This window comes from Saccoglossus kowalevskii, chromosome 8, assembly GCF_978046115.1.
Source record: "Saccoglossus kowalevskii chromosome 8, keSacKowa6.1, whole genome shotgun sequence".
Taxonomy (NCBI): domain Eukaryota; kingdom Metazoa; phylum Hemichordata; class Enteropneusta; family Harrimaniidae; genus Saccoglossus; species Saccoglossus kowalevskii.
The window spans coordinates 34,955,881-34,978,478 of NC_140648.1; the positions used below are offsets into that span (position 1 = coordinate 34,955,881).

Here is a 22,598-nt window from a genome sequence, read left to right on the forward strand (position 1 = left end):
CACAGAAATTGAATAACGGCAGCTTGAATGACAGTTGTGCAAAATACTAAACAACCTGGCAGCGGTGGGATTCGAACCCACGCCATCGAAATGACTGGTGCCTAAAACCAGCGCCTTAGACCGCTCGGCCACGCTACCCATAATTAATTTACTAAAACAAGGCAATTACCCTGGAACAAAAGCATTTCATGTGTGTTTCGGTATTTACCGAGACGACTGATGTGATATTTGTAACAATGCAAAAGTCAAAAATGAGAATACTATTTTCTGGGAATTTTTGACGCTGTAGTTACTCATTAAATGTGTTCACCGGGTTTCATTTCGTCATCTAATCAGATTGTAAGAACTGCTTAATTATTTGCCGTGAATAATTGTTGGATTTCAACATGCGAAATAAACATGTGCATAGTCGTAAACACTGTAATTGTATTATGCCAGCATAAATGACTGTTGTGCAAAATACTAAACAACATGGCAGCAGTGGTATTCGAAACCACACCATCGAAATGACTGGTGCCTAAAACCAGCGCCTTATACCGCACGGCCACGCTACCAATAATTACTTTACTAAAACAAGGCAATTACCCTGAAACCAAAGCATTTCATGTGTGTTTCGGTATTTACCGAGACGACTGAAGTGATATTTGTAACAATGCAATTGCCAAAAACGCGAATACTATTTTCTGGGAATTTTTGACGCTGTAGTTACTCATTAAAATGTGTTCACCGGGTTTCATTTCGTCATCCAATCAGATTGTATGCACTGCTTAATTATTTGCCGTGAATATTTGTTGGATTTCAACATGCGAAATAAACATGTGCATAGTCGGAAACACTGAAATTGTATCATGCCAGCATAAATGACTGTTGTGCAAAATACTAAACAACATGGCAGCGGTGGGATTCGAACCCACGCCATCGAAATGACTGGTGCCTAAAACCAGCGCCTTAGACCGCTCGGCCACGCTACCCATAATTAATTTACTAAAACAAGGCAATTACCCTGCAACAAAAGCATTTCATGTGTGTTTCGGTATTTACCGAGACGACTGAAGTGATATTTTTAACAATGCAAATGCCACAAATTCGAATACTATTTCCTGGGAATTGTTGACGCTGTAGATACTCACTAAAATGACGTTCACCGGGTTTCATTTCATCATCTAATCAGATTGTATGCATTGCTTAGTTACTTGCCGTGAATATTTGTTTTATTTTAAAGTGCGACTAAAACATGTGCATAGCCGTATACACAGAAATTGAATAACGGCAGCTTGAATGACAGTTGTGCAAAATACTCAACAACCTGGCAGCGGTGGGATTCGAACCCACGCCATCGAAATGACTGGTGCCTTAAACCAGCGCCTTAGACCGCTCGGCCACGCTACCCATAATTACTTTACTAAAACAAGGCAATTACCCTGGAACAAAAGCATTTCATGTGTGTTTCGGTATTTACCGAGACGACTGAAGTGATATTTTTAACAATGCAAATGCCACAAATTCGAATACTATTTCCTGGGAATTGTTGACGCTGTAGATACTCACTAAAATGACGTTCACCGGGTTTCATTTCATCATCTAATCAGATTGTATGCATTGCTTAGTTACTTGCCGTGAATATTTGATTTATTTTAAAGTGCGACTAAAACATGTGCATAGCCGTATACACAGAAATTGAATAACGGCAGCTTGAATGACAGTTGTGCAAAATACTAAACAACCTGGCAGCGGTGGGATTCGAACCCACGCCATCGAAATGACTGGTGCCTAAAACCAGCGCCTTAGACCGCTCGGCCACGCTACCCATAATTAATTTACTAAAACAAGGCAATTACCCTGGAACAAAAGCATTTCATGTGTGTTTCGGTATTTACCGAGACGACTGAAGTGATATTTTTAACAATGCAAATGCCACAAATTCGAATACTATTTCCTGGGAATTGTTGACGCTGTAGATACTCACTAAAATGACGTTCACCGGGTTTCATTTCATCATCTAATCAGATTGTATGCATTGCTTAGTTACTTGCCGTGAATATTTGTTTTATTTTAAAGTGCGACTAAAACATGTGCATAGCCGTATACACAGAAATTGAATAACGGCAGCTTGAATGACAGTTGTGCAAAATACTCAACAACCTGGCAGCGGTGGGATTCGAACCCACGCCATCGAAATGACTGGTGCCTTAAACCAGCGCCTTAGACCGCTCGGCCACGCTACCCATAATTACTTTACTAAAACAAGGCAATTACCCTGGAACAAAAGCATTTCATGTGTGTTTCGGTATTTACCGAGACGACTGAAGTGATATTTTTAACAATGCAAATGCCACAAATTCGAATACTATTTCCTGGGAATTGTTGACGCTGTAGATACTCACTAAAATGACGTTCACCGGGTTTCATTTCATCATCTAATCAGATTGTATGCATTGCTTAGTTACTTGCCGTGAATATTTGATTTATTTTAAAGTGCGACTAAAACATGTGCATAGCCGTATACACAGAAATTGAATAACGGCAGCTTGAATGACAGTTGTGCAAAATACTAAACAACCTGGCAGCGGTGGGATTCGAACCCACGCCATCGAAATGACTGGTGCCTAAAACCAGCGCCTTAGACCGCTCGGCCACGCTACCCATAATTAATTTACTAAAACAAGGCAATTACACTGGAACAAAAGCATTTCATGTGTGTTTCGGTATTTACCGAGACGACTGATGTGATATTTGTAACAATGCAAAAGTCAAAAATGAGAATACTATTTTCTGGGAATTTTTGACGCTGTAGTTACTCATTAAATGTGTTCACCGGGTTTCATTTCGTCATCTAATCAGATTGTAAGAACTGCTTAATTATTTGCCGTGAATAATTGTTGGATTTCAACATGCGAAATAAACATGTGCATAGTCGTAAACACTGTAATTGTATTATGCCAGCATAAATGACTGTTGTGCAAAATACTAAACAACATGGCAGCAGTGGTATTCGAAACCACACCATCGAAATGACTGGTGCCTAAAACCAGCGCCTTATACCGCACGGCCACGCTACCAATAATTACTTTACTAAAACAAGGCAATTACCCTGAAACCAAAGCATTTCATGTGTGTTTCGGTATTTACCGAGACGACTGAAGTGATATTTGTAACAATGCAATTGCCAAAAACGCGAATACTATTTTCTGGGAATTTTTGACGCTGTAGTTACTCATTAAAATGTGTTCACCGGGTTTCATTTCGTCATCCAATCAGATTGTATGCACTGCTTAATTATTTGCCGTGAATATTTGTTGGATTTCAACATGCGAAATAAACATGTGCATAGTCGGAAACACTGAAATTGTATCATGCCAGCATAAATGACTGTTGTGCAAAATACTAAACAACATGGCAGCGGTGGGATTCGAACCCACGCCATCGAAATGACTGGTGCCTAAAACCAGCGCCTTAGACCGCTCGGCCACGCTACCCATAATTAATTTACTAAAACAAGGCAATTACCCTGCAACAAAAGCATTTCATGTGTGTTTCGGTATTTACCGAGACGACTGAAGTGATATTTTTAACAATGCAAATGCCACAAATTCGAATACTATTTCCTGGGAATTGTTGACGCTGTAGATACTCACTAAAATGACGTTCACCGGGTTTCATTTCATCATCTAATCAGATTGTATGCATTGCTTAGTTACTTGCCGTGAATATTTGTTTTATTTTAAAGTGCGACTAAAACATGTGCATAGCCGTATACACAGAAATTGAATAACGGCAGCTTGAATGACAGTTGTGCAAAATACTCAACAACCTGGCAGCGGTGGGATTCGAACCCACGCCATCGAAATGACTGGTGCCTTAAACCAGCGCCTTAGACCGCTCGGCCACGCTACCCATAATTACTTTACTAAAACAAGGCAATTACCCTGGAACAAAAGCATTTCATGTGTGTTTCGGTATTTACCGAGACGACTGAAGTGATATTTTTAACAATGCAAATGCCACAAATTCGAATACTATTTCCTGGGAATTGTTGACGCTGTAGATACTCACTAAAATGACGTTCACCGGGTTTCATTTCATCATCTAATCAGATTGTATGCATTGCTTAGTTACTTGCCGTGAATATTTGATTTATTTTAAAGTGCGACTAAAACATGTGCATAGCCGTATACACAGAAATTGAATAACGGCAGCTTGAATGACAGTTGTGCAAAATACTAAACAACCTGGCAGCGGTGGGATTCGAACCCACGCCATCGAAATGACTGGTGCCTAAAACCAGCGCCTTAGACCGCTCGGCCACGCTACCCATAATTAATTTACTAAAACAAGGCAATTACCCTGGAACAAAAGCATTTCATGTGTGTTTCGGTATTTACCGAGACGACTGAAGTGATATTTTTAACAATGCAAATGCCACAAATTCGAATACTATTTCCTGGGAATTGTTGACGCTGTAGATACTCACTAAAATGACGTTCACCGGGTTTCATTTCATCATCTAATCAGATTGTATGCATTGCTTAGTTACTTGCCGTGAATATTTGTTTTATTTTAAAGTGCGACTAAAACATGTGCATAGCCGTATACACAGAAATTGAATAACGGCAGCTTGAATGACAGTTGTGCAAAATACTCAACAACCTGGCAGCGTTGGGATTCGAACCCACGCCATCGAGATGACTGGTGCCTTAAACCAGCGCCTTAGACCGCTCGGCCACGCTACGCATAATTACTTTGCAAAAACAAGGCAATTACCCTGAAACACAAGCATTTCATGTGTGTTTCGGTATTTACCGAGACGACTGAAGTGATATTTGTAACAATGCAAAAGTCAAAAATGAGAATACTATTTTCTGGGAATTTTTGACGCTGTAGTTACTCATTAAATGTGTTCACCGGGTTTCATTTCGTCATCTAATCAGATTGTAAGCACTGCTTAATTATTTGCCGTGAATAATTGTTGGATTTCAACATGCGAAATAAACATGTGCATAGTCGTAAACACTGAAATTGTATTATGCCAGCATAAATGACTGTTGTGCAAAATACTAAACAACATGGCAGCAGTGGGATTCGATCCCACACCATCGAAATGACTGGTGCCTAAAACCAGCGCCTTAGACCGCACGGCCACGCTACCAATAATTACTTTACTAAAACAAGGCAATTACCCTGAAACCAAAGCATTTCATGTGTGTTTCGGTATTTACCGAGACGACTGAAGTGATATTTGTAACAATGCAAATGCCAAAAACGCGAATACTATTTTCTGGGAATTTTTGACGCTGTAGTTACTCATTAAAATGTGTTCACCGGGTTTCATTTCGTCATCTAATCAGATTGTATGCACTGCTTAATTATTTGCCGTGAATATTTGTTGGATTTCAAAATGCGAAATAAACATGTGCATAGTCGGAAACACTGAAATTGTATCATGCCAGCATAAATGACTGTTGTGCAAAATACTAAACAACATGGCAGCGGTGGGATTCGAACCCACGCCATCGAAATGACTGGTGCCTAAAACCAGCGCCTTAGACCGCTCGGCCACGCTACCCATAATTACTTTGCAAAAACAAGGCAATTACCCTGAAACACAAGCATTTCATGTGTGTTTCGGTATTCACCGAGACGACTGATGTGATATTTGTAACAATGCAAAAGTCAAAAATGAGAATACTATTTTCTGGGAATTTTTGACGCTGTAGTTACTCATTAAATGTGTTCACCGGGTTTCATTTCGTCATCTAATCAGATTGTAAGAACTGCTTAATTATTTGCCGTGAATAATTGTTGGATTTCAACATGCGAAATAAACATGTGCATAGTCGTAAACACTGTAATTGTATTATGCCAGCATAAATGACTGTTGTGCAAAATACTAAACAACATGGCAGCAGTGGTATTCGAAACCACATCATCGAAATGACTGGTGCCTAAAACCAGCGCCTTAGACCGCACGGCCACGCTACCAATAATTACTTTACTAAAACAAGGCAATTACCCTGAAACCGAAGCATTTCATGTGTGTTTCGGTATTTACCGAGACGACTGAAGTGATATTTGTAACAATGCAATTGCCAAAAACGCGAATACTATTTTCTGGGAATTTTTGACGCTGTAGTTACTCATTAAAATGTGTTCACCGGGTTTCATTTCGTCATCTAATCAGATTGTAAGCACTGCTTAATTATTTGCCGTGAATATTTGTTGGATTTCAACATGCGAAATAAACATGTGCATAGTCGGAAACACTGAAATTGTATCATGCCAGCATAAATGACTGTTGTGCAAAATACTAAACAACATGGCAGCGGTGGGATTCGAACCCACGCCATCGAAATGACTGGTGCCTAAAACCAGCGCCTTAGACCGCTCGGCCACGCTACCCATAATTAATTTACTAAAACAAGGCAATTACCCTGGAACAAAAGCATTTCATGTGTGTTTCGGTATTTACCGAGACGACTGAAGTGATATTTTTAACAATGCAAATGCCACAAATTCGAATACTATTTCCTGGGAATTGTTGACGCTGTAGATACTCACTAAAATGACGTTCACCGGGTTTCATTTCATCATCTAATCAGATTGTATGCATTGCTTAGTTACTTGCCGTGAATATTTGTTTTATTTTAAAGTGCGACTAAAACATGTGCATAGCCGTATACACAGAAATTGAATAACGGCAGCTTGAATGACAGTTGTGCAAAATACTCAACAACCTGACAGCGGTGGGATTCGAACCCACGCCATCGAGATGACTGGTGCCTTAAACCAGCGCCTTAGACCGCTCGGCCACGCTACCCATAATTACTTTGCAAAAACAAGGCAATTACCCTGAAACACAAGCATTTCATGTGTGTTTCGGTATTTACCGAGACGACTGAAGTGATATTTGTAACAATGCAAATGCCAAAAACGCGAATACTATTTTCTGGGAATTTTTGACGCTGTAGTAAATTACTCATTAAATGTGTTCACCGGGTTTCATTTCGTCATCTAATCAGATTGTATGCACTGCTTAATTATTTGCCGTGAATATTTGTTGGATTTCAACATGCGAAATAAACATGTGCATAGTCGGAAACACTGAAATTGTATCATGCCAGCATAAATGACTGTTGTGCAAAATACTAAACAACATGGCATCGGTGGGATTCGATCCCACGCCATCGAAATGACTGGTGCCTTAAACCAGCGCCTTAGACCACTCGGCCACGCTACCCATAATTACTTTACTAAAACAAGGCAATTACCCTGGAACAAAAGCATTTCATGTGTGTTTCGGTATTTACCGAGACGACTGAAGTGATATTTTTAAAAATGCAAATGCCACAAATTCGAATACTATTTCCTGGAAATTGTTGACCCTGTAGATACTCACTAAAATGACGTTCACCGGGTTTCATTTCATCATCTAATCAGATTGTATGCATTGCTTAGTTACTTGCCGTGAATATTTGTTTTATTTCAAAGTGCGACTAAAACATGTGCATAGCCGTATACACAGAAATTGAATAACGGCAGCTTGAATGACAGTTGTGCAAAATACTCAACAACCTGGCAGCGGTGGGATTCGAACCCACGCCATCGAAATGACTGGTGCCTAGAACCAGCGCCTTAGACCGCTCGGCCACGGTACCCATAATTACTTTGCAAAAACAAGGCAATTACCCTGAAACACAAGCATTTCATGTGTGTTTCGGTATTTACCGAGACGACTGAAGTGATATTTTTAACAATGCAAATGCCACAAATTCGAATACTATTTCCTGGGAATTGTTGACGCTGTAGATACTCACTAAAATGACGTTCACCGGGTTTCATTTCATCATCTTATCAGATTGTATGCATTGCTTAGTTACTTGCCGTGAATATTTGTTTTATTTCTAAGTGCGACTAAAACATGTGCATAGCCGTATACACAGAAATTGAATTCATGTGTGTTTCGGTATTTACCGAGACGACTGAAGTGATATTTTTAACAATGCAAATGCCACAAATTCGAATACTATTTCCTGGGAATTGTTGACGCTGTAGATACTCACTAAAATGACGTTCACCGGGTTTCATTTCATCATCTAATCAGATTGTATGCATTGCTTAGTTACTTGCCGTGAATATTTGTTTTATTTCTAAGTGCGACTAAAACATGTGCATAGCCGTATACACAGAAATTGAATTACGGCAGCTTGAATGACAGTTGTGCAAAATACTAAACAACATGGCAGCGGTGGGATTCGAAACCAACGCCATCAAAATGACTGGTGCCTTAAAGCAGCGCCTTTGACCGCTCGGCCACGCTACCCATAATTACTTTGCAAAAACAAGGCAATTACCCTGAAACACAAGCATTTCATGTGTGTTTCGGTATTTACCGAGACGACTGAAGTGATATTTGTAACAATGCAAAAGCCAATAATGAGAATACTATTTTCTGGGGAATTTTTGACGCTGTAGTTACTCATTAAAGGTGTTCACCGGGTTTCATTTCGTCATCTAATCAGATTGTATGCATTGCTTAGTTACTTGCCGTGAATATTTGTTTTATTTCAAAGTGCGACTAAAACATGTGCATAGCCGTATACACAGAAATTGAATAACGGCAGCTTGAATGACAGTTGTGCAAAATACTGAACAACCTGGCAGCGGTGGGATTCAAACCCACGTCATCGAAATGACTGGTGCCTTAAACCAGCGCCTTAGACCGCTCGGCCACGCTACCCATAATTACTTTGCAAAAACAAGGCCATTACCCTGAAACACATTTTCATGTGCGTTTCGGTATTTACCGAGACGACTGAAGTGATATTTGTAACAATGCAAAAGCCAAAAATGAGAATACTATTTTCTGGGAATTTTTGACGCTGTAGTTACTCATTAAATGTGTTCAACGGGTTTCATTTCGTCATCTAATCAGATTGTATGCACTGCTTAATTATTTGCCGTGAATATTTGTTGGATTTCAACATGCGAAATAAACATGTGCATAGTCGGAAACACTGAAATTGTATCATGCCAGCATAAATGACTGATGTGCAAAATACTAAACAACATGGCAGCGGTGTGATTCGAACCCACGCCATCGAAATGACTGGTGCCTAAAACCAGCGCCTTAGACCGCTCGGCCACGCTACCCATAAATACTTTGCAAAAACAAGGCAATTACCCTGAAACACAAGCATTTCATGTGTGTTTCGGTATTTACCGAGACGACTGAAGTGATATTTTTAACAATGCAAATGCCACAAATTCGAATACTATTTCCTGGGAATTGTTGACGCTGTAGATACTCACTAAAATGACGTTCACCGGGTTTCATTTCATCATCTAATCAGATTGTATGCATTGCTCAGTTACTTGCCGTGAATATTTGTTTTATTTCAAAGTGCGACTAAAACATGTGCATAGCCGTATACACAGAAATTGAATAACGGCAGCTTGAATGACAGTTGTGCAAAATACTGAACAACCTGGCAGCGGTGGGATTCGAACCCACGCCATCGAAAAGACTGGTGCCTTAAACCAGCGCCTTTGACCGCTCGGCCACGCTACCCATAATTACTTTGCAAAAACAAGGCAATTACCCTGAAACACAAGCATTTCTTGTGTGTTTCGGTATTTACCGAGACGACTGAAGTGATATTTGTAACAATGCAAAAGCCAATAATGAGAATACTATTTTCTGGGGAATTTTTGACGCTGTAGTTACTCATTAAAGGTGTTCACCGGGTTTCATTTCGTCATCTAATCAGATTGTATGCATTGCTTAGTTACTTGCCGTGAATATTTGTTTTATTTCAAAGTGCGACTAAAACATGTGCATAGCCGTATACACAGAAATTGAATTACGGCAGCTTGAATGACAGTTGTGCAAAATACTAAACAACATGGCAGCGGTGGTATTCGAACCTACGCCATCGAAATAACTGGTGCCTAAAACCAGCGTCTTAAACCGCTCGGCCACGCTACCCGTAATTACTTTACTAAAACAAGGCAATTACCCTGAAACCAAAGCATTTCATGTGTGTTTCGGTATTTACCGAGACGACTGAAGTGATATTTTTAACAATGCAAATGCCACAAATTCGAATACTATTTCCTGGGAATTGTTGACGCTGTAGATACTCACTAAAATGACGTTCACCGGGTTTCATTTCATCATCTAATCAGATTGTACGCATTGCTCAGTTACTTGCCGTGAATATTTGTTTTATTTCTAAGTGCGACTAAAACATGTGCATAGCCGTATACACAGAAATTGAATTACGGCAGCTTGAATGACAGTTGTGCAAAATACTAAACTACATGGCAGCGGTGGTATTCGAACCCACGCCATCGAAATATCTGGTGCCTAAAACCAGCGCCTTAAACCGCTCGGCCACGCTACCCGTAATTACTTTTCTAAAACAAGGCAATTACCCTGAAACACAAGCATTTCATGTGTGTTTCGGTATTTACCGAGACGACTGAAGTGATATTTGTAACAATGCAAAAGCCAATAATGAGAATACTGTTTTCTGGGAATTTTTGACGCTGAAGTTACTCATTAAAGGTGTTCACCGGGTTTCATTTCATCATCTAATCAGGTTGTATGCACTGCTTAATTATTTCCCGTGAATATTTGTTTTATTTCAAAGTGCGACTAAAACATGTGCATAGCCGTATACACAGAAATTGAATAACGGCAGCTTGAATGACAGTTGTGCAAAATACTGAACAACCTGGCAGCGGTGGGATTCAAACCCACGTCATCGAAATGACTGGTGCCTTAAACCAGCGCCTTAGACCGCTCGGCCACGCTACCCATAATTACTTTGCAAAAACAAGGCCATTACCCTGAAACACAATTTCATGTGTGTTTCGGTATTTACCGAGACGACTGAAGTGATATTTGTAACAATGCAAAAGCCAAAAATGAGAATACTATTTTCTGGGAATTTTTGACACTGTAGTTACTCATTAAATGTGTTCAACGGGTTTCATTTCGTCATCTAATCAGATTGTATGCACTGCTTAATTATTTGCCGTGAATATTTGTTGGATTTCAACATGCGAAATAAACATGTGCATAGTCGGAAACACTGAAATTGTATCATGCCAGCATAAATGACTGATGTGCAAAATACTAAACAACATGGCAGCGGTGGGATTCGAACCCACGCCATCGAAATGACTGGTGCCTTAAACAAGCGCCTTTGACCGCTCGGCCACGCTACCCATAATAACACTGCAAAAACGACACAATTACCCGGAAACACAAGCATTTCATGTGTGTTTGGGTATTTACCGAGACGACTGAAGTGATATTTGTAATAATGCAAATGCCGAAAATGCGAATACTATTTTCTGAGAATTTTTGACTCTGTGGTTACTCATTAAAATGTGTTCACCGGGTTTCATTTCATCATCTAATCAGATTGTATGCATTGCTTAGTTACTTGCCGTGAATATTTGTTTTATTTTAAAGTGCGACTAAAACATGTGCATAGCCGTATACACAGAAATTGAATTACGGCAGCTTGAATGCAAAATACTAAACAACATGGCAGCAGTGGGATTCGAACCCACGCCATCGAAATGACTGGTGCCTAAAACCAGCGCCTTAGACCGCTCGGCCACGCTACCCGTAATTACTTTACTAAAACAAGGCAATTACCCTGAAACCAAAGCATTTCATGTGTGTTTCGGTATTTACCGAGACGACTGAAGTGATATTTTTAACAATGCAAATGCCACAAATTCGAATACTATTTCCTGGGAATTGTTGACGCTGTAGATACTCACTAAAATGACGTTCACCGGGTTTCATTTCATCATCTAATCAGATTGTACGCATTGCTCAGTTACTTGCCGTGAATATTTGTTTTATTTCTAAGTGCGACTAAAACATGTGCATAGCCGTATACACAGAAATTGAATTACGGCAGCTTGAATGACAGTTGTGCAAAATACTAAACTACATGGCAGCGGTGGTATTCGAACCCACGCCATCGAAATATCTGGTGCCTAAAACCAGCGCCTTAAACCGCTCGGCCACGCTACCCGTAATTACTTTTCTAAAACAAGGCAATTACCCTGAAACACAAGCATTTCATGTGTGTTTCGGTATTTACCGAGACGACTGAAGTGATATTTGTAACAATGCAAAAGCCAATAATGAGAATACTGTTTTCTGGGAATTTTTGACGCTGAAGTTACTCATTAAAGGTGTTCACCGGGTTTCATTTCATCATCTAATCAGGTTGTATGCACTGCTTAATTATTTCCCGTGAATATTTGTTTTATCTCAAAGTGCGACTAAAACATGTGCATAGCCGTATACACAGAAATTGAATAACGGCAGCTTGAATGACAGTTGTGCAAAATACTGAACAACCTGGCAGCGGTGGGATTCAAACCCACGTCATCGAAATGACTGGTGCCTTAAACCAGCGCCTTAGACCGCTCGGCCACGCTACCCATAATTACTTTGCAAAAACAAGGCCATTACCCTGAAACACAATTTCATGTGTGTTTCGGTATTTACCGAGACGACTGAAGTGATATTTGTAACAATGCAAAAGCCAAAAATGAGAATACTATTTTCTGGGAATTTTTGACACTGTAGTTACTCATTAAATGTGTTCAACGGGTTTCATTTCGTCATCTAATCAGATTGTATGCACTGCTTAATTATTTGCCGTGAATATTTGTTGGATTTCAACATGCGAAATAAACATGTGCATAGTCGGAAACACTGAAATTGTATCATGCCAGCATAAATGACTGATGTGCAAAATACTAAACAACATGGCAGCGGTGGGATTCGAACCCACGCCATCGAAATGACTGGTGCCTAAAACCAGCGCCTTAGACCGCTCGGCCACGCTACCCATAATTACTTTGCAAAAACAAGGCAATTACCCTGAAACACAAGCATTTCATGTGTGTTTCGGTATTTACCGAGACGACTGAAGTGATATTTTTAACAATGCAAATGCCACAAATTCGAATACTATTTCCTGGGAATTGTTGACGCTGTAGATACTCACTAAAATGACGTTCACCGGGTTTCATTTCATCATCTAATCAGATTGTATGCATTGCTTAGTTACTTGCCGTGAATATTTGTTTTATTTCTAAGTGCGACTAAAACATGTGCATAGCCGTATCCACAGAAATTGAATTACGGCAGCTTGAATGACAGTTGTGCAAAATACTAAACAACATGGCAGCGGTGGTATTCGAACCCACGCCATCGAAATAACTGTTGCCTAAAACCAGCGTCTTAAACCGCTCGGCCACGCTACCCGTAATTACTATACTAAAACAAGGCAATTACCCTGAAACCAAAGCATTTCATGTGTGTTTCGGTATTTACCGAGACGACTGAAGTGATATTTTTAACAATGCAAATGCCACAAATTCGAATACTATTTCCTGGGAATTGTTGACGCTGTAGATACTCACTAAAATGACGTTCACCGGGTTTCATTTCATCATCTAATCAGATTGTATGCATTGCTTAGTTACTTGCCGTGAATATTTGTTTTATTTCTAAGTGCGACTAAAACATGTGCATAGCCGTATACACAGAAATTGAATTACGGCAGCTTGAATGACAGTTGTGCAAAATACTAAACTACATGGCAGCGGTGGTATTCGAACCCACGCCATCGAAATATCTGGTGCCTAAAACCAGCGCCTTAAACCGCTCGGCCACGCTACCCGTAATTACTTTACTAAAACAAGGCAATTACCCTGAAACACAAGCATTTCATGTGTGTTTCGGTATTTACCGAGACGACTGAAGTGATATTTGTAACAATGCAAAAGCCAATAATGAGAATACTATTTTCTGGGGAATTTTTGACGCTGTAGTTACTCATTAAAGGTGTTCACCGGGTTTCATTTCGTCATCTAATCAGATTGTATGCATTGCTTAGTTACTTGCCGTGAATATTTGTTTTATTTCAAAGTGCGACTAAAACATGTGCATAGCCGTATACACAGAAATTGAATAACGGCAGCTTGAATGACAGTTGTGCAAAATACTGAACAACTTGGCAGCGGTGGGATTCAAACCCACGTCATCGAAATGACTGGTGCCTTAAACCAGCGCCTTAGACCGCTCGGCCACGCTAGCCATAATTACTTTGCAAAAACAAGGCCATTACCCTGAAACACAATTTCATGTGTGTTTCGGTATTTACCGAGACGACTGAAGTGATATTTGTAACAATGCAAAAGCCAATAATGAGAATACTATTTTCTGGGGAATTTTTGACGCTGTAGTTACTCATTAAAGGTGTTCACCGGGTTTCATTTCGTCATCTAATCAGATTGTATGCATTGCTTAGTTACTTGCCGTGAATATTTGTTTTATTTCAAAGTGCGACTAAAACATGTGCATAGCCGTATACACAGAAATTGAATAACGGCAGCTTGAATGACAGTTGTGCAAAATACTGAACAACTTGGCAGCGGTGGTATTCGAACCCACGCCATCGAAATAACTGGTGCCTAAAACCAGCGCCTTAAACCGCTCGGCCACGCTACCCGTAATTACTTTACTAAAACAAGGCAATTACCCTGAAACCAAAGCATTTCATGTGTGTTTCGGTATTTACCGAGACGACTGAAGTGATATTTTTAACAATGCAAATGCCACAAATTCGAATACTATTTCCTGGGAATTGTTGACGTTGTAGATACTCACTAAAATGACGTTCACCGGGTTTCATTTCATCATCTAATCAGATTGTATGCATTGCTCAGTTACTTGCCGTGAATATTTGTTTTATTTCAAAGTGCGACGAAAACATGTGCATAGCCGTATACACAGAAATTGAATAACGGCAGCTTGAATGACAGTTGTGCAAAATACTGAACAACCTGGCAGCGGTGGGATTCGAACCCACGCCATCGAAATGACTGGTGCCTTAAAGCAGCGCCTTTGACCGCTCAGCCACGCTACCCATAATTACTTTGCAAAAACAAGGTAATTACCCTGAAACACAAGCATTTCATGTGTGTTTCGGTATTTACCGAGACGACTGAAGTGATATTTGTAACAATGCAAAAGCCAATAATGAGAATACTATTTTCTGGGGAATTTTTGACGCTGTAGTTACTCATTAAAGGTGTTCACCGGGTTTCATTTCGTCATCTAATCAGATTGTATGCATTGCTTAGTTACTTGCCGTGAATATTTGTTTTATTTCAAAGTGCGACTAAAACATGTGCATAGCCGTATACACAGAAATTGAATAACGGCAGCTTGAATGACAGTTGTGCAAAATACTGAGCAACCTGGCAGCGGTGGGATTCAAACCCACGTCATCGAAATGACTGGTGCCTTAAACCAGCGCCTTAGACCGCTCGGCCACGCTACCCATAATTACTTTGCAAAAACAAGGCCATTACCCTGAAACACATTTTCATGTGTGTTTCGGTATTTACCGAGACGACTGAAGTGATATTTGTAACAATGCAAAAGCCAAAAATGAGAATACTATTTTCTGGGAATTGTTGACGCTGTAGATACTCACTAAAATGACGTTCACCGGGTTTCATTTCATCATCTAATCAGATTGTATGCATTGCTCAGTTACTTGCCGTGAATATTTGTTTTATTTCAAAGTGCGACTAAAACATGTGCATAGCCGTATACACAGAAATTGAATAACGGCAGCTTGAATGACAGTTGTGCAAAATACTGAACAACCTGGCAGCGGTGGGATTCGAACCCACGCCATCGAAATGACTGGTGCCTTAAACCAGCGCCTTTGACCGCTCGGCCACGCTACCCATAATTACTTTGCAAAAACAAAGCAATTACCCTGAAACACAAGCATTTCATGTGTGTTTCGGTATTTACCGAGACGACTGAAGTGATATTTGTAACAATGCAAAAGCCAATAATGAGAATACTATTTTCTGGGGAATTTTTGACGCTGTAGTTACTCATTAAATGTGTTCACCGGGTTTCATTTCGTCATCTAATCAGATTGTATGCACTGCTTAATTATTTGCCGTGAATATTTGTTGGATTTCAACATGCGACTAAAACATGTGCATAGTCGTAAACACTGAAATTGTATTATGCCAGCATAAATGACAGTTGTGCAAAATACTAAATAACAAGGCAGCCGTGGGATACGAACCCACGCCATCGAAATGACTGGTGCCTAAAACCAGCGCCTTAGACCGCTCGGCCACGCTACCCAAAATTACTTTGCAAAAACAAGGCAATTACCCTGGAACAAAAGCATTTCATGTGTGTTTCGGTATTTACCGAGACGACTGAAGTGATATTTTTAAAAATGCAAAGGCCACAAATTCGAAAACTATTTCCTGGGAATTGTTGACGCTGTAGATACTCACTAAAATTTCGTTCACCGGGTTTTATTTCATCATCTAATCAAATTGTATGCATTGCTTAGTTACTTGCCGTGAATATTTGTTTTATTTCAAAGTGCGACTAAAACATGTGCATAGCCGTATACACAGAAATTGAATAACGGCAGCTTGAATGACAGTTGTGCAAAATACTTAACAACCTGGCAGCGGTGGGATTCGAACCCACGCCATCGAAATGACTGGTACCTTAAACCAGCGTCTTAAACCGCTCGGCCACGCTACCCGTAATTACTTTACTAAAACAAGGCAATTACCCTGAAACCAAAGCATTTCATGTGTGTTTCGGTATTTACCGAGACGACTGAAGTGATATTTTTAACAATGCAAATGCCACAAATTCTAATACTATTTCCTGGGAATTGTTGACGCTGTAGATACTCACTAAAATGACGTTCACCGGGTTTCATTTCATCATCTAATCAGATTGTACGCATTGCTCAGTTACTTGCCGTGAATATTTGTTTTATTTCTAAGTGCGACTAAAACATGTGCATAGCCGTATACACAGAAATTGAATTACGGCAGCTTGAATGACAGTTGTGCAAAATACTAAACTGCATGGCAGCGGTGGTATTCGAACCCACGCCATCGAAATATCTGGTGCCTAAAACCAGCGCCTTAAACCGCTCGGCCACGCTACCCGTAATTACTTCACTAAAACAAGGCAATTACCCTGAAACACAAGCATTTCATGTGTGTTTCGGTATTTACCGAGACGACTGAAGTGATATTTGTAACAATGCAAAAGCCAATAATGAGAATACTGTTTTCTGGGAATTTTTGACGCTGAAGTTACTCATTAAAGGTGTTCACCGGGTTTCATTTCATCATCTAATCAGGTTGTATGCACTGCTTAATTATTTCCCGTGAATATTTGTTTTATTTCAAAGTGCGACTAAAACATGTGCATAGCCGTATACACAGAAATTGAATAACGGCAGCTTGAATGACAGTTGTGCAAAATACTGAACAACCTGGCAGCGGTGGGATTCAAACCCACGTCATCGAAATGACTGGTGCCTTAAACCAGCGCCTTAGACCGCTCGGCCACGCTACCCATAATTACTTTGCAAAAACAAGGCCATTACCCTGAAACACAATTTCATGTGTGTTTCGGTATTTACCGAGACGACTGAAGTGATATTTGTAACAATGCAAAAGCCAAAAATGAGAATACTATTTTCTGGGAATTTTTGACACTGTAGTTACTCATTAAATGTGTTCAACGGGTTTCATTTCGTCATCTAATCAGATTGTATGCACTGCTTAATTATTTGCCGTGAATATTTGTTGGATTTCAACATGCGAAATAAACATGTGCATAGTCGGAAACACTGAAATTGTATCATGCCAGCATAAATGACTGATGTGCAAAATACTAAAAAACATGGCAGCGGTGGGATTCGAACCCACGCCATCGAAATGACTGGTGCCTAAAACCAGCGCCTTAGACCGCTCGGCCACGCTACCCATAATTACTTTGCAAAAACAAGGCAATTACCCTGAAACACAAGCATTTCATGTGTGTTTCGGTATTTACCGAGACGACTGAAGTGATATTTTTAACAATGCAAATGCCACAAATTCGAATACTATTTCCTGGGAATTGTTGACGCTGTAGATACTCACTAAAATGACGTTCACCGGGTTTCATTTCATCATCTAATCAGATTGTATGCATTGCTTAGTTACTTGCCGTGAATATTTGTTTTATTTCTAAGTGCGACTAAAACATGTGCATAGCCGTATACACAGAAATTGAATTACGGCAGCTTGAATGACAGTTGTGCAAAATACTAAACAACATGGCAGCGGTGGTATTCGAACCCACGCCATCGAAATAACTGGTGCCTAAAACCAGCGTCTTAAACCGCTCTGCCACGCTCCCCGTAATTACTTTACTAAAACAAGGCAATTACCCTGAAACCAAAGCATTTCATGTGTGTTTCGGTATTTACCGAGACGACTGAAGTGATATTTTTAACAATGCTAATGCCACAAATTCGAATACTATTTCCTGGGAATTGTTGACGCTGTAGATACTCACTAAAATGACGTTCACCGGGTTTCATTTCATCATCTAATCAGATTGTATGCATTGCTTAGTTACTTGCCGTGAATATTTGTTTTATTTCTAAGTGCGACTAAAACATGTGCATAGCCGTATACACAGAAATTGAATTACGGCAGCTTGAATGACAGTTGTGCAAAATACTAAACTACATGGCAGCAGTGGTACTCGAACCCACGCCATCGAAATATCTGGTGCCTAAAACCAGCGCCTTAAACCGCTCGGCCACGCTACCAGTAATTACTTTACTAAAACAAGGCAATTACCCTGAAACACAAGCATTTCATGTGTGTTTCGGTATTTACCGAGACGACTGAAGTGATATTTGTAACAATGCAAAAGCCAATAATGAGAATACTATTTTCTGGGGAATTTTTGACGCTGTAGTTACTCATTAAAGGTGTTCACCGGGTTTCATTTCGTCATCTAATCAGATTGTATGCATTGCTTAGTTACTTGCCGTGAATATTTGTTTTATTTCAAAGTGCGACTAAAACATGTGCATAGCCGTATACACAGAAATTGAATAACGGCAGCTTGAATGACAGTTGTGCAAAATACTGAACAACTTGGCAGCGGTGGGATTCAAACCCACGTCATCGAAATGACTGGTGCCTTAAACCAGCGCCTTAGACCGCTCGGCCACGCTAGCCATAATTACTTTGCAAAAACAAGGCCATTACCCTGAAACACAATTTCATGTGTGTTTCGGTATTTACCGAGACGACTGAAGTGATATTTGTAACAATGCAAAAGCCAAAAATGAGAATACTATTTTCTGGGAATTTTTGACGCTGTAGTTACTCATTAAATGTGTTCAACGGGTTTCATTTCGTAATCTAATCAGATTGTATGCACTGCTTAATTATTTGCCGTGAATATTTGTTGGATTTCAACATGCGAAATAAACATGTGCATAGTCGGAAACACTGAAATTGTATCATGCCAGCATAAATGACTGATGGGCAAAATACTAAACAACATGGCAGCGGTGGGATTCGAACCCACGCCATCGAAATGACTGGTGCCTAAAACCAGCGCCTTAGACCGCTCGGCCACGCTACCCATAATTACTTTGCAAAAACAAGGCAATTACCCTGAAACACAAGCATTTCATGTGTGTTTCGGTATTTACCGAGACGACTGAAGTGATATTTTTAACAATGCAAATGCCACAAATTCGAATACTATTTCCTGGGAATTGTTGACGCTGTAGATACTCACTAAAATGACGTTCACCGGGTTTCATTTCATCATCTAATCAGATTGTATGCATTGCTTAGTTACTTGCCGTGAATATTTGTTTTATTTCTAAGTGCGACTAAAACATGTGCATAGCCGTATACACAGAAATTGAATTACGGCAGCTTGAATGACAGTTGTGCAAAATACTAAACAACATGGCAGCGGTGGTATTCGAACCCACGCCATCGAAATAACTGGTGCCTAAAACCAGCGTCTTAAACCGCTCGGCCACGCTACCCGTAATTACTTTACTAAAACAAGGCAATTACCCTGAAACCAAAGCATTTCATGTGTGTTTCGGTATTTACCGAGACGACTGAAGTGATATTTTTAACAATGCAAATGCCACAAATTCGAATACTATTTCCTGGGAATTGTTGACGCTGTAGATACTCACTAAAATGACGTTCACCGGGTTTCATTTCATCATCTAATCAGATTGTATGCATAGCTTAGTTACTTGCCGTGAATATTTGTTTTATTTCTAAGTGCGACTAAAACATGTGCATAGCCGTATACACAGAAATTGAATTACGGCAGCTTGAATGACAGTTGTGCAAAATACTAAACTACATGGCAGCAGTGGTACTCGAACCCACGCCATCGAAATATCTGGTGCCTAAAACCAGCGCCTTAAACCGCTCGGCCACGCTACCAGTAATTACTTTACTAAAACAAGGCAATTACCCTGAAACACAAGCATTTCATGTGTGTTTCGGTATTTACCGAGACGACTGAAGTGATATTTGTAACAATGCAAAAGCCAATAATGAGAATACTATTTTCTGGGGAATTTTTGACGCTGTAGTTACTCATTAAAGGTGTTCACCGGGTTTCATTTCGTCATCTAATCAGATTGTATGCATTGCTTAGTTACTTGCCGTGAATATTTGTTTTATTTCAAAGTGCGACTAAAACATGTGCATAGCCGTATACACAGAAATTGAATAACGGCAGCTTGAATGACAGTTGTGCAAAATACTGAACAACTTGGCAGCGGTGGGATTCAAACCCACGTCATCGAAATGACTGGTGCCTTAAACCAGCGCCTTAGACCGCTCGGCCACGCTAGCCATAATTACTTTGCAAAAACAAGGCCATTACCCTGAAACACAATTTCATGTGTGTTTCGGTATTTACCGAGACGACTGAAGTGATATTTGTAACAATGCAAAAGCCAAAAATGAGAATACTATTTTCTGGGAATTTTTGACGCTGTAGTTACTCATTAAATGTGTTCAACGGGTTTCATTTCGTAATCTAATCAGATTGTATGCACTGCTTAATTATTTGCCGTGAATATTTGTTGGATTTCAACATGCGAAATAAACATGTGCATAGTCGGAAACACTGAAATTGTATCATGCCAGCATAAATGACTGATGGGCAAAATACTAAACAACATGGCAGCGGTGGGATTCGAACCCACGCCATCGAAATGACTGGTGCCTAAAACCAGCGCCTTAGACCGCTCGGCCACGCTACCCATAATTACTTTGCAAAAACAAGGCAATTACCCTGAAACACAAGCATTTCATGTGTGTTTCGGTATTTACCGAGACGACTGAAGTGATATTTTTAACAATGCAAATGCCACAAATTCGAATACTATTTCCTGGGAATTGTTGACGCTGTAGATACTCACTAAAATGACGTTCACCGGGTTTCATTTCATCATCTAATCAGATTGTATGCATTGCTTAGTTACTTGCCGTGAATATTTGTTTTATTTCTAAGTGCGACTAAAACATGTGCATAGCCGTATACACAGAAATTGAATTACGGCAGCTTGAATGACAGTTGTGCAAAATACTAAACAACATGGCAGCGGTGGTATTCGAACCCACGCCATCGAAATAACTGGTGCCTAAAACCAGCGTCTTAAACCGCTCGGCCACGCTACCCGTAATTACTTTACTAAAACAAGGCAATTACCCTGAAACCAAAGCATTTCATGTGTGTTTCGGTATTTACCGAGACGACTGAAGTGATATTTTTAACAATGCAAATGCCACAAATTCGAATACTATTTCCTGGGAATTGTTGACGCTGTAGATACTCACTAAAATGACGTTCACCGGGTTTCATTTCATCATCTAATCAGATTGTATGCATTGCTTAGTTACTTGCCGTGAATATTTGTTTTATTTCTAAGTGCGACTAAAACATGTGCATAGCCGTATACACAGAAATTGAATTACGGCAGCTTGAATGACAGTTGTGCAAAATACTAAACTACATGGCAGCGGTGGTATTCGAACCCACGCCATCGAAATATCTGGTGCCTAAAACCAGCGCCTTAAACCGCTCGGCCACGCTACCCGTAATTACTTTACTAAAACAAGGCAATTACCCTGAAACACAAGCATTTCATGTGTGTTTCGGTATTTACCGAGACGACTGAAGTGATATTTGTAACAATGCAAAAGCCAATAATGAGAATACTATTTTCTGGGGAATTTTTGACGCTGTAGTTACTCATTAAAGGTGTTCACCGGGTTTCATTTCGTCATCTAATCAGATTGTATGCATTGCTTAGTTACTTGCCGTGAATATTTGTTTTATTTCAAAGTGCGACTAAAACATGTGCATAGCCGTATACACAGAAATTGAATAACGGCAGCTTGAATGACAGTTGTGCAAAATACTGAACAACTTGGCAGCGGTGGGATTCAAACCCACGTCATCGAAATGACTGGTGCCTTAAACCAGCGCCTTAGACCGCTCGGCCACGCTAGCCATAATTACTTTGCAAAAACAAGGCCATTACCCTGAAACACAATTTCATGTGTGTTTCGGTATTTACCGAGACGACTGAAGTGATATTTGTAACAATGCAAAAGCCAAAAATGAGAATACTATTTTCTGG

At 39.9% G+C, this 22,598-nt stretch overlaps 40 non-coding genes across 40 annotated transcripts; all 40 read right to left on the reverse strand.

Annotated features, from left to right (window-relative positions):
• Positions 1-56: 56 nt before the first annotated feature.
• On the reverse strand, positions 57-138 carry TRNAL-UAG (transfer RNA leucine (anticodon UAG)). The gene has a single exon. It is a non-coding gene; the product is annotated as a tRNA-Leu (tRNA).
• A 751-nt stretch (positions 139-889) lies between these two features.
• On the reverse strand, positions 890-971 carry TRNAL-UAG (transfer RNA leucine (anticodon UAG)). Its single transcript has one exon. It is a non-coding gene; the product is annotated as a tRNA-Leu (tRNA).
• Positions 972-1,307: 336 nt separating this feature from the next.
• On the reverse strand, positions 1,308-1,389 carry TRNAL-AAG (transfer RNA leucine (anticodon AAG)). Its single transcript has one exon. It is a non-coding gene; the product is annotated as a tRNA-Leu (tRNA).
• Positions 1,390-1,725: 336 nt separating this feature from the next.
• TRNAL-UAG (transfer RNA leucine (anticodon UAG)) lies at positions 1,726-1,807 on the reverse strand. The gene has a single exon. It is a non-coding gene; the product is annotated as a tRNA-Leu (tRNA).
• A 336-nt stretch (positions 1,808-2,143) lies between these two features.
• TRNAL-AAG (transfer RNA leucine (anticodon AAG)) lies at positions 2,144-2,225 on the reverse strand. Its single transcript has one exon. It is a non-coding gene; the product is annotated as a tRNA-Leu (tRNA).
• A 336-nt stretch (positions 2,226-2,561) lies between these two features.
• TRNAL-UAG (transfer RNA leucine (anticodon UAG)) lies at positions 2,562-2,643 on the reverse strand. The gene has a single exon. It is a non-coding gene; the product is annotated as a tRNA-Leu (tRNA).
• A 751-nt stretch (positions 2,644-3,394) lies between these two features.
• Positions 3,395-3,476, reverse strand: TRNAL-UAG (transfer RNA leucine (anticodon UAG)). Its single transcript has one exon. It is a non-coding gene; the product is annotated as a tRNA-Leu (tRNA).
• Positions 3,477-3,812: 336 nt separating this feature from the next.
• On the reverse strand, positions 3,813-3,894 carry TRNAL-AAG (transfer RNA leucine (anticodon AAG)). The gene has a single exon. It is a non-coding gene; the product is annotated as a tRNA-Leu (tRNA).
• A 336-nt stretch (positions 3,895-4,230) lies between these two features.
• Positions 4,231-4,312, reverse strand: TRNAL-UAG (transfer RNA leucine (anticodon UAG)). The gene has a single exon. It is a non-coding gene; the product is annotated as a tRNA-Leu (tRNA).
• A 1,169-nt stretch (positions 4,313-5,481) lies between these two features.
• TRNAL-UAG (transfer RNA leucine (anticodon UAG)) lies at positions 5,482-5,563 on the reverse strand. The gene has a single exon. It is a non-coding gene; the product is annotated as a tRNA-Leu (tRNA).
• A 751-nt stretch (positions 5,564-6,314) lies between these two features.
• TRNAL-UAG (transfer RNA leucine (anticodon UAG)) lies at positions 6,315-6,396 on the reverse strand. The gene has a single exon. It is a non-coding gene; the product is annotated as a tRNA-Leu (tRNA).
• Positions 6,397-6,732: 336 nt separating this feature from the next.
• On the reverse strand, positions 6,733-6,814 carry TRNAL-AAG (transfer RNA leucine (anticodon AAG)). The gene has a single exon. It is a non-coding gene; the product is annotated as a tRNA-Leu (tRNA).
• Positions 6,815-7,152: 338 nt separating this feature from the next.
• TRNAL-AAG (transfer RNA leucine (anticodon AAG)) lies at positions 7,153-7,234 on the reverse strand. Its single transcript has one exon. It is a non-coding gene; the product is annotated as a tRNA-Leu (tRNA).
• Positions 7,235-8,652: 1,418 nt separating this feature from the next.
• Positions 8,653-8,734, reverse strand: TRNAL-AAG (transfer RNA leucine (anticodon AAG)). Its single transcript has one exon. It is a non-coding gene; the product is annotated as a tRNA-Leu (tRNA).
• Positions 8,735-9,065: 331 nt separating this feature from the next.
• TRNAL-UAG (transfer RNA leucine (anticodon UAG)) lies at positions 9,066-9,147 on the reverse strand. Its single transcript has one exon. It is a non-coding gene; the product is annotated as a tRNA-Leu (tRNA).
• Positions 9,148-9,483: 336 nt separating this feature from the next.
• TRNAL-AAG (transfer RNA leucine (anticodon AAG)) lies at positions 9,484-9,565 on the reverse strand. The gene has a single exon. It is a non-coding gene; the product is annotated as a tRNA-Leu (tRNA).
• Positions 9,566-10,318: 753 nt separating this feature from the next.
• Positions 10,319-10,400, reverse strand: TRNAL-UAG (transfer RNA leucine (anticodon UAG)). Its single transcript has one exon. It is a non-coding gene; the product is annotated as a tRNA-Leu (tRNA).
• Positions 10,401-10,734: 334 nt separating this feature from the next.
• Positions 10,735-10,816, reverse strand: TRNAL-AAG (transfer RNA leucine (anticodon AAG)). The gene has a single exon. It is a non-coding gene; the product is annotated as a tRNA-Leu (tRNA).
• A 331-nt stretch (positions 10,817-11,147) lies between these two features.
• On the reverse strand, positions 11,148-11,229 carry TRNAL-AAG (transfer RNA leucine (anticodon AAG)). Its single transcript has one exon. It is a non-coding gene; the product is annotated as a tRNA-Leu (tRNA).
• Positions 11,230-11,555: 326 nt separating this feature from the next.
• TRNAL-UAG (transfer RNA leucine (anticodon UAG)) lies at positions 11,556-11,637 on the reverse strand. The gene has a single exon. It is a non-coding gene; the product is annotated as a tRNA-Leu (tRNA).
• Positions 11,638-11,973: 336 nt separating this feature from the next.
• On the reverse strand, positions 11,974-12,055 carry TRNAL-UAG (transfer RNA leucine (anticodon UAG)). The gene has a single exon. It is a non-coding gene; the product is annotated as a tRNA-Leu (tRNA).
• A 334-nt stretch (positions 12,056-12,389) lies between these two features.
• Positions 12,390-12,471, reverse strand: TRNAL-AAG (transfer RNA leucine (anticodon AAG)). Its single transcript has one exon. It is a non-coding gene; the product is annotated as a tRNA-Leu (tRNA).
• A 331-nt stretch (positions 12,472-12,802) lies between these two features.
• TRNAL-UAG (transfer RNA leucine (anticodon UAG)) lies at positions 12,803-12,884 on the reverse strand. The gene has a single exon. It is a non-coding gene; the product is annotated as a tRNA-Leu (tRNA).
• Positions 12,885-13,638: 754 nt separating this feature from the next.
• TRNAL-UAG (transfer RNA leucine (anticodon UAG)) lies at positions 13,639-13,720 on the reverse strand. Its single transcript has one exon. It is a non-coding gene; the product is annotated as a tRNA-Leu (tRNA).
• A 335-nt stretch (positions 13,721-14,055) lies between these two features.
• TRNAL-AAG (transfer RNA leucine (anticodon AAG)) lies at positions 14,056-14,138 on the reverse strand. Its single transcript has one exon. It is a non-coding gene; the product is annotated as a tRNA-Leu (tRNA).
• Positions 14,139-14,469: 331 nt separating this feature from the next.
• Positions 14,470-14,551, reverse strand: TRNAL-UAG (transfer RNA leucine (anticodon UAG)). The gene has a single exon. It is a non-coding gene; the product is annotated as a tRNA-Leu (tRNA).
• A 753-nt stretch (positions 14,552-15,304) lies between these two features.
• Positions 15,305-15,386, reverse strand: TRNAL-AAG (transfer RNA leucine (anticodon AAG)). The gene has a single exon. It is a non-coding gene; the product is annotated as a tRNA-Leu (tRNA).
• A 333-nt stretch (positions 15,387-15,719) lies between these two features.
• Positions 15,720-15,801, reverse strand: TRNAL-AAG (transfer RNA leucine (anticodon AAG)). Its single transcript has one exon. It is a non-coding gene; the product is annotated as a tRNA-Leu (tRNA).
• Positions 15,802-16,554: 753 nt separating this feature from the next.
• TRNAL-AAG (transfer RNA leucine (anticodon AAG)) lies at positions 16,555-16,636 on the reverse strand. Its single transcript has one exon. It is a non-coding gene; the product is annotated as a tRNA-Leu (tRNA).
• Positions 16,637-16,972: 336 nt separating this feature from the next.
• On the reverse strand, positions 16,973-17,054 carry TRNAL-UAG (transfer RNA leucine (anticodon UAG)). The gene has a single exon. It is a non-coding gene; the product is annotated as a tRNA-Leu (tRNA).
• Positions 17,055-17,388: 334 nt separating this feature from the next.
• TRNAL-AAG (transfer RNA leucine (anticodon AAG)) lies at positions 17,389-17,470 on the reverse strand. Its single transcript has one exon. It is a non-coding gene; the product is annotated as a tRNA-Leu (tRNA).
• Positions 17,471-17,801: 331 nt separating this feature from the next.
• On the reverse strand, positions 17,802-17,883 carry TRNAL-UAG (transfer RNA leucine (anticodon UAG)). Its single transcript has one exon. It is a non-coding gene; the product is annotated as a tRNA-Leu (tRNA).
• Positions 17,884-18,637: 754 nt separating this feature from the next.
• Positions 18,638-18,719, reverse strand: TRNAL-UAG (transfer RNA leucine (anticodon UAG)). The gene has a single exon. It is a non-coding gene; the product is annotated as a tRNA-Leu (tRNA).
• A 335-nt stretch (positions 18,720-19,054) lies between these two features.
• TRNAL-AAG (transfer RNA leucine (anticodon AAG)) lies at positions 19,055-19,137 on the reverse strand. The gene has a single exon. It is a non-coding gene; the product is annotated as a tRNA-Leu (tRNA).
• Positions 19,138-19,467: 330 nt separating this feature from the next.
• TRNAL-UAG (transfer RNA leucine (anticodon UAG)) lies at positions 19,468-19,549 on the reverse strand. Its single transcript has one exon. It is a non-coding gene; the product is annotated as a tRNA-Leu (tRNA).
• A 754-nt stretch (positions 19,550-20,303) lies between these two features.
• On the reverse strand, positions 20,304-20,385 carry TRNAL-UAG (transfer RNA leucine (anticodon UAG)). Its single transcript has one exon. It is a non-coding gene; the product is annotated as a tRNA-Leu (tRNA).
• Positions 20,386-20,720: 335 nt separating this feature from the next.
• Positions 20,721-20,803, reverse strand: TRNAL-AAG (transfer RNA leucine (anticodon AAG)). The gene has a single exon. It is a non-coding gene; the product is annotated as a tRNA-Leu (tRNA).
• A 330-nt stretch (positions 20,804-21,133) lies between these two features.
• TRNAL-UAG (transfer RNA leucine (anticodon UAG)) lies at positions 21,134-21,215 on the reverse strand. The gene has a single exon. It is a non-coding gene; the product is annotated as a tRNA-Leu (tRNA).
• Positions 21,216-21,969: 754 nt separating this feature from the next.
• TRNAL-UAG (transfer RNA leucine (anticodon UAG)) lies at positions 21,970-22,051 on the reverse strand. The gene has a single exon. It is a non-coding gene; the product is annotated as a tRNA-Leu (tRNA).
• Positions 22,052-22,386: 335 nt separating this feature from the next.
• Positions 22,387-22,469, reverse strand: TRNAL-AAG (transfer RNA leucine (anticodon AAG)). The gene has a single exon. It is a non-coding gene; the product is annotated as a tRNA-Leu (tRNA).
• Between the last annotated feature and the right edge of the window lie 129 nt (positions 22,470-22,598).